The 12739-nt window shown below is 35.5% G+C and overlaps 1 long non-coding RNA gene across 1 annotated transcript in view; it reads right to left on the bottom strand.

Annotated features, from left to right (window-relative positions):
* LOC140594635 (uncharacterized) overlaps window positions 1-12739 on the bottom strand; it is a 48582-nt gene that overhangs the window by 13365 nt on the left and 22478 nt on the right. Inside the window, exon 2 of the long non-coding RNA XR_011995676.1 lies at window positions 5488-5627. This is a non-coding gene — a long non-coding RNA (uncharacterized lncRNA). The remainder of the gene's footprint in view (window positions 1-5487; window positions 5628-12739) is intronic.

The raw sequence follows: 12739 nt of genomic DNA, 5'->3' as shown, positions 1-12739 counted from the left end.
GAAAAATTTTCCTCTGTTACATTGGCAATTTGTTTTACTTTGTTTCTGAGCATTTTATTTAACCTATTTTTGTGTTTTTAAAAGGATTTTATTTATTTATTTTAGAGAAAGAGAGAGTGAGTGAGCAGAGGGGCATAGGGAGAAGGAAAGGGAGAAGGCTGACACAAGGCTACGATCCTGAGATCATGACCTGAGCTGAAATCAAGAGTCAAGACACTCAACTGACTGAACCACCCAGGTGCTCTTTAACATATTTTTAATAAATATTATTCATGTCTTAATATTTTCTTGCATGCTTTTCATCTTTTTGTTGTTTTGCTTTGTGTCCTTAGACATAGGTTCACAGAGGAATAAATATGAATCTTTCAGAACACAAACTTTGTTAACATGTGTCCAAGTTATTCTTCAGTTATCCTGTTCAATGTTTTATTTTGATGACCATATTTATTATTTCCAAGAACTGTTTCTAGTTTTTTGGTCCTGTGTAATTCTGAATAAGATAGCTTCTCAAATATCTCTGAGAATACCAAAATCATAATTTTTAAGTTCTCTTTCCCTTCTCTGCCAGAAAGAAGAGTTTCTACTTCCACTGCAGCTATTGATGTACCTTTTAGCACTGTCTTCATAGTTTATTCATTAGTATGATCCCTTTTCCTTTCCATATTTCAGGAGGATGGTGGGTCAGAAAATACCTTATTGATTGGAATAGGACTTGAAAGATAAGCAAGATTCTTACATCATTATCTTATTCATTTAATCAACATTTTCATAGTTTGCAAAAACTAGTAGGTACTAAAGTAGATTTTTAAAATGTCTTCACTCTGGGACCTTAGAATTTAGTAGGATTTAAGTAATAATAGTGTAGTGCAAGGATATTTAAAGTCAGGAAGAAATAAATGAGCAGGTCGTGAATGATACAGATTCAAAGATATGAACTGACTACTTTGGAACAGCCTGCCATGTTGATGAATTAGGGGCCATGCCAATGAAGGACTTCCAGTACCTCATTCCCAAGCTATGAGTGGGTTGGGTGAAGTTGCTAAACCTGGGTTGCTAGTAGCTTAAGAAGATAATGACTAACAGCAACAGCAACTGAACTAATGCTTAAATAGATGGGATGAGACTTCTGGCTGTTTCCAGGTATTGCTTGGGTATCTCTGTAAGCTCTTGTATATCGCCCAACATGTATTAGTTTTCTACTGCTGCTCAATAAATTGCTGCAAACCCAGCATCCTAAAACAACAAAAATTTCTTACATCATGGTTTCTATAGGTCAGCAATACAGGCATGGAATGGCTGGTTTCTCTGCTCAGGATCTCGTAAGTCTGAAATGAAGATGCCAGTTGGACCCTGAGATCTTATGTGGGGGCTCTGGAGGAAAATGCACTTCCAAGCTCATTCGTGTTGTTGCCAGAATTCAGTTTCTTGCAGTTGTGGGTCTCTCTTATTTTCCTGGCTGCCAGCAGGGGACCCCTCTCAACTTCCAGAGTCCACCCATATCCCTTGCTGTGTGGTCCCTTCCATGTTCAAGCTAGCAATGATAAGTCAGAGCCTCTCATGCTTCAGATCCTTAACTTTGTTTATCCTCATCCTCTAGATACAAATTTAAGGAGCTCATGTGATTAGGTCAGGCTCACTCAAATAATCTCCTTTTTGGTTAACTCAAAGTCAACACATTAATAATTGAAAATACATTTGCAAAACCTTTCTTGTCATGTAACTTAATGGGAATGATGTCTTATTATACTCAAGGGATCCTCGCACAGTGAAGGGGACAGTGGTATATGAAAGTGGATCCTTGGAGATCATCTTTGAATTCTGTCTACTGTAGAGTCTCAGAAACTATTTCCTCCATGGTACCACTACCAATAAAGAGGGAAAATATCAATATCTATCTTTCCATTCTCTCCCCCTTCCTTCATTCATATCTATCCTTATCAATTTAACCCATGCACAGCCAAACTACTCTGAAAAGAGATAAGCAAGAAACAATTGTGGGCAGAGGACTTTGCCTTTAAGCTTTGTATTTGGGTCTATTTTTTTTAGTCCAAATAAATGTAATATACACACTTGGGGAAATAAATTCTTTTTTTTTCCTATTTTTAACTTGAGAGTCAATCTGAAACCCTGACTTTCCCACTAAGAAAGGGAAGGGAAATGAGTCGAGTTTACATTTACAAAGTGTCTACTATAGGCATAGAGCTTTCCATATTTATATGTTAAGTTCACTTGCATCATTCTCACAGATCTCTGAATATCTTTATCTCCATTTTATAAATGAGAAACCAAGAAAGCAAAGTGATGTGCTCAAGACCACACAGCAAAGAAGCTAGTACTTTAATCTAGGCTGAGGATTTTACAGATGTTGGTACAAGCTCTGAGGTGCAAGCAAAAAAGGAAAGACAACTATTTTGATTAGCTGATGTGAGAGACTTGAGTGTGATGATGCTTGACTTGCTTTGCCTGGCGTCACACACAAAACTATTTTGACCTGCAGGGCAAGTGTCTAGATATCTAAATTTAGTTTCAGGATTGAACCTCCTAAACCATCCATCATCCTGGGCAAACTCTCATTCTCAATAATCCATGGGTCATAGGTCAATGTCATAGTTGAGGAACTTGAACATAAGGGTCTGCAATGATGACTGGAGTAGTACTGGGTGAACATCATTGCTTCTTTCCCAGTCAAGGGGACTCCAGTGACAGTGTGAGAAAATATCCAAGACCTTAAGACCTGATAGAGGAGGCATTGTGATCATGGCAACTGTCTTAGTCTAGTCAGGCAGCTGTAACAAAATATTGCAGACTGAGTGGCTTGTAAACAACAGAAATTTAATTCTCACAGTTCTGGAGGCTAGAATTTCAAGATCAGAGTGCCAGCACAGTTGGGTGAGGGTCCTTTTCTGTTCTTTTCTGGGTTGCAGACTTGCCATTGTGTTTTCAAATAGCAAAGGCGGTTCAGGAGCTCTGTGGGCTCCCTTTCCTAAGAGTGCTAAGTCTATTCCTGAAGGCTCCACCCTTGTGATCTAAGAACTTCCCAAAGCCCTACATCCTAATACCATCACATTGGCATTAGGATTTCACATATGAATTTTGAGGGGCACAAACCTTCAAATCACAGCAACAGTGTTCTAGTTTTATCTGTATTTATTCATCTCCTCATTTGAAAAAAAAACTATGGTGGTTTGCACAGATACAAAAAATATGGTAAGATAACATAAGTCATAAACATAATTGAATAAGAATGATTGAATTCTTATCACTCATCACGTGCCATATACTTTCCTCCAAACAATGTTATTAGCTAGGTATCAATATTGACCTCATCTTATAAATGAGAACAAAGAAAATTAAGGAGGCAAAAGAGCTCACTTGAAGTTAACAAGCTAATCAGTAATGGATGCAGGACTCAAACTAGCTCTGTATGACTCCAAAATTCATGCTAAAACAGAAAGGAAAATAAGAGCAAAATCATGATTTGGAATCAGGAGACAAATATATACTATGAATTACTATGATTTGGGAAAGAACACAAATTGGGCTTTAAACTCTATCAGATGCTGAAAAGACGGAAATCTGTCAACCACAACTCTCAATATTGATTCCTAGGATAAAATCAATTATTCTTGACAGTGACCAGTAAGAACATTCTTAGACTCTTTGCACAGAGGACCCTGCACAACTGTGTGTATATATGAGCTAATATTCTGAAGATTTTATTCAGTCAGATACTTTACATACTTTTTATCTTTATTTCTTATAATAAGCCTGTGCTTTGAGTACTGTTGTTATCCTCATTTGACACATGAGCAAACTGAGACTCAGAGATGCTAGTCAACACGCCTAAGACACCAGAGTAGTGAGTGAAATGTCAAAATTTAAATTCAGATACCAGATGAGACTTGTAATAATTGCATTATGGTGCCCCCAATGACAATTTTATTAGTAGCCTTAAGTACTTTCATGTGCTATTTTTTTTATAGCATCACTAAATATAACCATCACTCCAAAGTACAAGGCAGTCAAAAAAAAAAAAAAGCTATTGAGAGACCATGTAATGGGGTAAGCAGGGAAGTATATAGCTGAGTCCAGGGATAGATTTTAGAGGGTTTAACACATGAGTTATCAATGTGGGCAATATCATCCACAAGGGGGTAATGATTGGTTCTTGAGAGGCAAAAAATTCCTAGATATTACAATAGTTGTGGCCTTCCAAGGGCTGCAACACACAAATATGTATATATATATATATATATATATATATATATATATATATATATATATACAGTATATCTCTGGTATTCAAATTTCCCTTGAAGCTTGGCAGGGAAGCAATTGAAGGGGGTGGGATGCCAAAAAAGGCTCTGTGAGGGGGCCGTTAAAAAAATAAAAAGTTGAGAAATAATGGTTTAGAGAATTAAATGGACTTCATGTTCTTTGGATTATCTTCAGAGATATTATTTATCCCACTTGTGGATTTGATAGCTATAGAATATCAACTCCAATCACATGTACAGTTAGTATGTCACCAACTGAATACAAATACTTCTTTCCAAACAGATATACGTGAACTGATGCAGTTGGCATTGTATTGAAAACCAAGTTGACTAACAGAGCTAGTAAGGACCCCAATGTCTCTTCTGCTATAAGATGACAAAGTCTATAAACCATGTTATGATTCTGCGTATGATAGATTAAGATTATTTTAAACCTTATAAACACAAATTCTATTCTAAATAGTTTGGCAAAATAATGTTAGTCTAAAATGTTTCTGCCTAGGGGAAAAAAGAAACCCTCATCTTGTGAAAGAGCTAATATGTACCTTTGGACAATTTTATTTTTGCCCTTTTTGTATGTGCTTTAAAATGTTTTACTTGCTTTTAGGACATCTACCAAGGTAATGGCTTCAGATTTAGAAAAATTAAACTATACTCTCTTTTCCAGCAAAAATCAGATCACAGTTTTGATAGTATATTAATGCCACCTCCAAAAGGATGTAGGGGTGAATTTAACAACTTCCTCCTATCTGGTGTGGTATTTTATCCTACTTACAAGCTAATAAATAAGCCTGCTACAGTTTCATGGATGCTGTCAAAGGCACAAGATTCCTGGATCAGAGACAAAGGACTTTATTACTTACAGCAAAGCAAGAAGCATAAGCACCAGCATGTTTGAATCCTTTCCCCCTTGTCCACCGTGTCTCACAGGGGTAATGCAGGATTCCACATTGATGCTACATCTGCAATGGCTTTACCTTATAGCCAAGGGACACTGATATTGGGAACCTGCTATTTTATAGCAGACAGTAGGCAAGTCTGCTCTTTGTCTCAGAAGGAGGCATTATTGAATTCCCTAAGGTTGCTCACTACAAACACAACATTGAGAAATGGCAGGTAAAGAGCAACTAGGGCCTCCAATTCTTTTCATACTCAGCAACACACTAGAAGCAAAAGACACCTAGGGAGTAGCATCCCCAATATCTCTCACCTTGAGATCTCCATAGCCTCAGTTCAATGGGATGTGCTTCTTCCAAAGATACTGTAGGTATATTTCATTCTTATACTTAATTCCTCTTTCCAGTTCCTTTATTTCCTCTGGGACTTCTCTGAGTTAGGCAGAGGAACACTCTGAAAAGAGTAAGCTGCTATAATTACCCACTTTGCTATGGTATTTATTCATTGCCTAAATATAAACTAAATTATTCATCTTGTAAAAGATGCTAGCAAAGTTGAGAAAGCAATCATCAACTATATTTGAGTTGCATCAAAATTTAGGAGTACTGAAAGATTAGATAGAAACATGTTTTCAAATTAACTTTTTAATATTGTAAAGAGAATCTCTAATTGCATGGGAAGTTAGATAAGGTAAATTCTAAGCTCTAGAATCTGTGTTTCTTTGATGTTATGAAGGGGCACTACCTAATATAAACTCACAGATACCTGTTATTGTTCTTACCCACTCAGTTTTTTGAAAAATCATAATGTTACTCAGAAGGAAGTATTTGGTGACACTAGATTAATATTATCAAAATGATATTGTTTATCATATCTTAATACCCTCTTCCACAAGCAGAACAAGTTCTAATAGCCCTCTTTTCCTACCAAACACTAGCAATTCCCATATATTCAATTTTATTTTAAAAGAGATTTACTAACGGTTTAAACATAAATAACTAGCAAAATAACCAGAAAGAATTATTATCTCTATGAAGGAAAGAGGGTGGGAAGGGAGTTGCAATAGATTTTATTTGACCCCTGCAACATCTCTGCACTAAGGCACAGATATTTTATGAGGTGTGTGTTTGAGCCAGAATGGAAAATAGGACTCTTGGATCCTAGGAGAATTTCTGTTTAATTTAAAATATGTAAGCCTGTTGCTGAAGACTTATTTTAAAGCAACACTCTTTGTGGTTCTTGTGTTTCTAGTATGATCTCTTTGCACCCTGCCAGGTATAGATAAGTTCTTGTGAAATCAGATCAAATACTTGGCTTTATTCAGTCTGAGTTTTACAGACACAGTCTTATGTAGAAGTTTGCTTTCGCTTCTGCAATTGAAGTTTTGTATTCTTTTCTTGATTTTGTAACTACACTGAGCTCTTGTTTAGAAATTATCTGTGGTCAACAACCCAAGGATTTTAGTACCAAGGCACATCAGACTCATAAAACAGGTGGAGCCAAACACCTGAATCCCTTAGACTGAAAAAATAAAGACAAAGAGAAGGTGGTTAAGTTAAAGCTGCCTTGAGGCACCAGAAAGTTATGGGTTGGTGGGTTTTATAAGACTACTTACTATGCTATTCAATTAAAAAAGAGAGAGCAGTTACCATGGCAACACCACATCTAATGGGGCTTATGCTACCTCTGAGACACAAAACACCTTCTTCCAGGGACACATTGACCAATACAGCCTGTTATGGGAAGTTTTATGTCTAATTTTAGTCTTGCAGGAGGAAAAACACACATTTCAATAATATGAGGAACATACATACAACGCATAATCTTCACTGGCAATATTCATTTATCATAAAACAGGTATAACTCATTTTTTCTTTAATATTTTTAAAAATTCTATTGTTTTGCTGAACTTCTGTGAAAATGAGACCCATTTAAGAATAATAAGCATGGAGTTCAGCTGACATATAGATATGGACTGATTTTCAACTCTTTCCTGACAGCCACTAAATTTATATAATTTTTTATTGAAACAACACTTTGACTTTGTTACTGTTAATATAGAAATTCAGGTATTACCTGTGTTTCAGTAAATTAGATTGTAATTGTTGGCCAGAAAAACAGATAAGTTCCTATTCATTTAAAACAAAACAGAACAAAACAAAAAGCTCTTGTATAAAATAAAACAACAAAATAGTTGTGTGAAGTAGTAGAGAAGATAGCCCTCTAATAATCTCATGGACTAATTAAATATCAAAGAGAATATGAATGCAAAACAAACATTATTTTAGTGTAGAAGAGATTGCTGTCCCCCTATCTTCTCTAAGATAAATTTCAAAAAACTAAATGATACACAACCCTAATATTGCTTTAAACAACTACCAATAAATGTACCAATAAATATTTTCTTTTTTTTAAATGGTTTTAGATCATTTTTTAGCAAAGAAATCCACATAACAACTTTCCTTCTGGTTGTCCAGACATTGGAGTATTGCACTCACATCTACTGTATATACTATGTACTAAACACCTTTCTTGTTCCGTATAAAGGACTACATTTAAATATTTACCATTTACATCTTCCCTACTTCTGAAAACAGGGCTTAATGTGGTTGTTGCATGGATACTAAGATGTTATTAGTGAAACTTGGTTTCTGGTCCAACGTTTTAATGATTGCTCAGAACTCTATATATAGACTGTCATCAATGTCAAAATTAATTTTGAATTCAAAGTTTGTTGGAAAGTAAATTTTTTGTTACTTGGACTACAGACCACATTTTCATACAGAAACAAGGTAATAAATACCGTTTAGGCTCCCTGGAAGACTCATAAAGCCCATTTGATCTAGGATATAACAGAACTGCTTTAGACTTGCAATAAAATATAATTGGCTATACTATATATGAAATCAAAACATAAAGCCAAAGAATAAATCATTTTTATTACAGATGCTAATGCTTGAGAAATTATATTTTATTTCGAGAAAATAATAGATTAATTAGACCTTTTCAGAACTTTGCAGGAAATCTTAGAACCCTTTCAAAAATGTATTTATTCAATAATTATTCAGGAAGCACCTACTTTAAGCCAGTATTGCTCAGAGAACTACAGAAGTAAACAAGGTAAGGTTCCTCAAACTTCATTACAGTGGTGGAAGTAACAATACACAAAGTGAACAAAAATGAAAATAAACAAACAAAAAACAATTTTGCATTGTCACATGCATTGCAAAGTTAATAAGCTATATGCTATGACAGAGAATAACTGGGGGTCACTTAAGATAGAGACATAACATGGGGAGCAGAGAGATAATTATTGAATTGATGCTTAAAAGAAGAAACGTAGGAGATAAGCTATGAGAATTGTGAAGAGAAGGAATAATAATGTAAAGAACCTTAGGAGAAAAGAAGCCAGCATGGCTGGTGCTGGATAAGGAGGGGGGTAATAAGCAGATCAAAGAGGGTTCTGTGGGCCATGGTAAGTAGTTTATGATGAGCACAATGAGAAGCTACCAAAGCTCTGGTACAAAGCCTTTCAGCAGGGCAGTAATACTACCAGAATGCAAGGCCACTTCTTACTACAGAACATTTACTTGTCTAGCTCCTGACTCATGAAAAAATGTAATGCTTGGATTACTTTTTGCTTATTTATCTTTCCCAAGCTATATTTGCTATTCTCAGCTCCTATGCACAACCTTTACATTTTGAAAATGTTAATGTTGGAACCAGGTAGAGAATGGATTGAGTCTTTGCTCTTTCTGCAATCCAGGTTTGATGTTATGGTAAAGGCGTGGCTGTGGTGGTAGAGAGAAGTAAAAGGATTCAACATATGTTTCTTAGGAAGCGGGTAGGGTAGAAATTAAAGGTGACTCTCAAATTCATTTCTTTAGTAACCCAAGTGGATGCTAGTGTCCCTGATAGAAAGTTAGAATTCAGAAAGATGGCTAATTTAAGGAGACAGTGTGAGGAGGGCAAACTTTCTATTTAGAAATAAATAATTATGAGAGGACTATTATCTTTTAGAGCAAGGATCAGAGAGTCATTCAGATAAATTTGTCTGTAGTTCAATAGAGGATTTATGTAATTTGATATAGCCAGAATTGAGATCTTGTCATGTGTGTGACTAAAGGATAGCAATATAATAATTCCCCAAATAGGAATAATTTTGAGGGTAAAAAGTTACTACTACTACTAATCACTGAGGAACAATTGGCAAAAACTAGAACTGTTCTCAGTGGTCAACCCCCTGATGGAGATAGAGTAAAATTGTTGAACATATTTGAAAGCAAATACTTCTAGTGATGAATAGAAAATCTAAAGAAGGACATGAACCAAAAGATCATGATAGAAAGCCTAAAAGTGGTGAAAATACTACTTTTTGGTGGTGGATTTGATGTGTAGAGCAGTCCAAAAAGTATTGCTTGGGGTCAGAAGGTTTGTGGAAAAAAATAAATAATTTTAGGGTAGGTCTGATGGCTTTCTTTCTAAATTTCTTCAACATTTATGGCTACCCTTTTCTTTAATACACACACAGACACACACACATAGAAATTTAGTACCAATCCTATGCTTATCTCTATTATTTGATCATTTTATTACTAATAGAATGAAGAACATAATGAAATTGAGGGAAAATTGTGGAAAGATCTAGTGAGGAGAAAATTTTAAAAAATTAAGATACAAATATTTTTAAAAGATTTTCTGAATAAAAAAGTTTGTGTAAAGGAAAAAAAAATTCCTAGAGAACAACAGGTAGAAATGGGATTAAAATATGTATTCAATGAAACATATTTGAAGACAGTAGAGATCAACTAAAACCAACAAATGTCATGAGCTAAAATCTCAGAGAAAAGGAATAATTGCTGAATGGAGGTCTATACTCAACCACCTATTTTCCACTTTGTTCATTTGTATGGAGAGGCCTAGAGCCTAAGGAGAAAAGCTCGTGCTTGTGGCAGACTTGCTAGCCTCAAGATACAAAATTAAGCACCCTATGTTCAGGAAAGGGAATCCTGGGGAAGGGAAAACAATAGTGAAACTAGACCTACGTTCTGTCTTCAACTTTGTTCTCAAGAAATTTGCCAGTTCCTGAGCTCCATAGGCCAGGGGCAAGAGTTAAGAAATTAAGCAAAAGTAGCTGATAAGAGGCTAACAAGCAGACTAAGGATTTACCTGACTCATAGTTCTGAAGAGATAAGACTTGGGATTGAAGTCTGTTCATGAAGGAGAGACCACAGTAAAACTGCAGGCTTTTGGTTGAGACTTCCAGAGGGCTCCATTATAGGAATAGAGGCAAATTAGAAACAGCAGAACAGCAGAAAGCTACAGCATAGCCTTGAATGATCTAAATGCCTGATTGTATTAAAATGGTTTTCTCATATCTGTTTGCTGCCAGAAGGTGATTAACTTCTCTCTGGAGAAAGACAACTTCAACCAGAGCACCTATAATTTTTCATATACAATGTTTGGCAGACTATCTGAAATTACTAGGCTTGCCAGTAAACGAGACCAAATGACAGAAAGCCAAGAGAAGATTTACACAATAAAACATATCTGTGATGATACAGATATTGCAGTTATCCAAACCAGATTTCCAAATAACTGTGATTAATATAGTCAATGATCGAGTTTTCTGAAATATGGTAACTATCACAAGAGAATTGAAATATATAATAAAGAATCAGATGGAAATTCCAGAACCAAAACCAAAATAACCTAACAGTGATGATTCAAAATATGAGTTTAACAGTAAGGAAAGTGAGAGAACATTAGTGAATTAGAAGGTATAACAGGAGGGGAGATCCAGATTGTAGTATTCAGAGGAACAAAAAAAATTAAAACACAGAAAATGACATGAAACATATGGAAGTTGGTAAATAAGACTAACACAATGTGTATTTGGAATCTCATATGGAGAAGACAGAGACAAAAATGTGGAAAAATATTATTTAAAAAGATATTTTAAAGACTATTTCTAAACTTATGAAACATATCACAGGGCAAAGAAACATGGCATCTGGGTATGCCTGGGTGGTTCAGTCAGTAAAGCCTCCAACTCTTGACTTCAGCTCAAGACATGGTCTCAGGGTCATAGAATTGGGCCCCACATCAGACCCTGTGTTGGGCTCCACGCTTATTAGGGAGTCTTCTTGAGATTCTCTTTCCCTCTCCTTCAGCCTCTCTCTTGCAAAAAATAAATAAATCTTAAAGAAACATGAGATCCAAATAGGATGCATACAAAGAAAATTACAAAATACAGTAGAGTCAAGTGGCTGAAAACCAAAGACAAAAAGAAAATTTAAAAACAGAGGAAAGGGATGCCTGAGTGGCTCAGCAGTTGAGCGCCTGCCTTTGGCCCAGGGCCTGATCCCAGGGTCCCAGTATCCAGTCCCACATTGGGCTCCCTACAGGGAGCCTGCTTCTCCCTCTGCTTGTGTCTCTGCCTCTCTCTCTGCATGTGTCTCTCATGAATAAATAAATAAAATCTTTAAAAAAAATTAAAACAGAGAAAAATTATACAATACATCAAAGTACTAACAGACTTTTCAACAGGAACAGAGAGGAGTCAGAGGACAATTGTACTCATTTGCTGTGGTTACTGCAACAAAGTACTACGAACTGGCTGACTGAAAGAAACCAGATCGAATTGTGTTACAGTTCTGGAGGATAGAAACCTGAACTCCAGGTGTCAGCAGCCATGTTCCCTCTGAAAGTTATAGATGAGTCCTTCCTGAACTTTTCTTGGCTTCTGGTGGTTTTCTGGCAATCTTTGGCATTCTGCAGATTATAGATGGGTCACTCCAATCTCTTATTTCCCCTTTTTATTAAAACACTCCCAGTTACATTGCATTAGAGCTCACCCTAATGATCTCATTCTAATTTGATTAGCTCTATAAAGACCCTATTTCCAAAGTCAGTTCACATCCTAAGATGCTAGCAGTTAAGTGTTCAACATACTTTTTTGGAGGACATAAATAATCCTAACAACAATAAGATGCCATCTTCAAAGAGCTGGGGAAAAAAAGCGCCCACCTGAAATTTATACCCAGTAAAATATGTGGAAAAATAAAACCCAAGTAAAATTATTCAGAGAATAAAAGTCGAGAGAATTTACTGACAGCACATCTGAAGTAAAGAAATCTTAAAAAGAGTTTTTTTTTTTAAGCAGTGAAAAATGACTCCATATGGAAAGCATCTCTATGCAAAAACAAAAGAGAAACAGAAAGGTGAAGATGTATGTACATATAAATTAATATTGACTGTATAAAACAATAATGAAAATAATATCTCCTGATGTTTAAAGTGCACACTGAATTAAGAGACTAAAAAAACAGTAGCAGAGAAGCTGAAAGATAGTAAGAGAAAATAAACTGTTCTAAAATTCTTACCTTGTGTAGAATGAAGCAAAAGGAAAACAAACTTTTTTTTCTAGTAAGGCATAAATAGGCCTTGTAATTTACAGAATAATCACTAAAAATAATAATTAAAAAACCCAAAGGTAATATAGGAGAAAAAATGAAACGAAACTGTATAATTAATTTGAAATAAAGGAAAAAAGAAAAGGAATA

Source organism: Vulpes vulpes, chromosome 12, assembly GCF_048418805.1.
Source record: "Vulpes vulpes isolate BD-2025 chromosome 12, VulVul3, whole genome shotgun sequence".
Taxonomy (NCBI): Eukaryota; Metazoa; Chordata; class Mammalia; order Carnivora; family Canidae; genus Vulpes; species Vulpes vulpes.
This window is presented reverse-complemented; position numbering and strand designations above follow the sequence as displayed.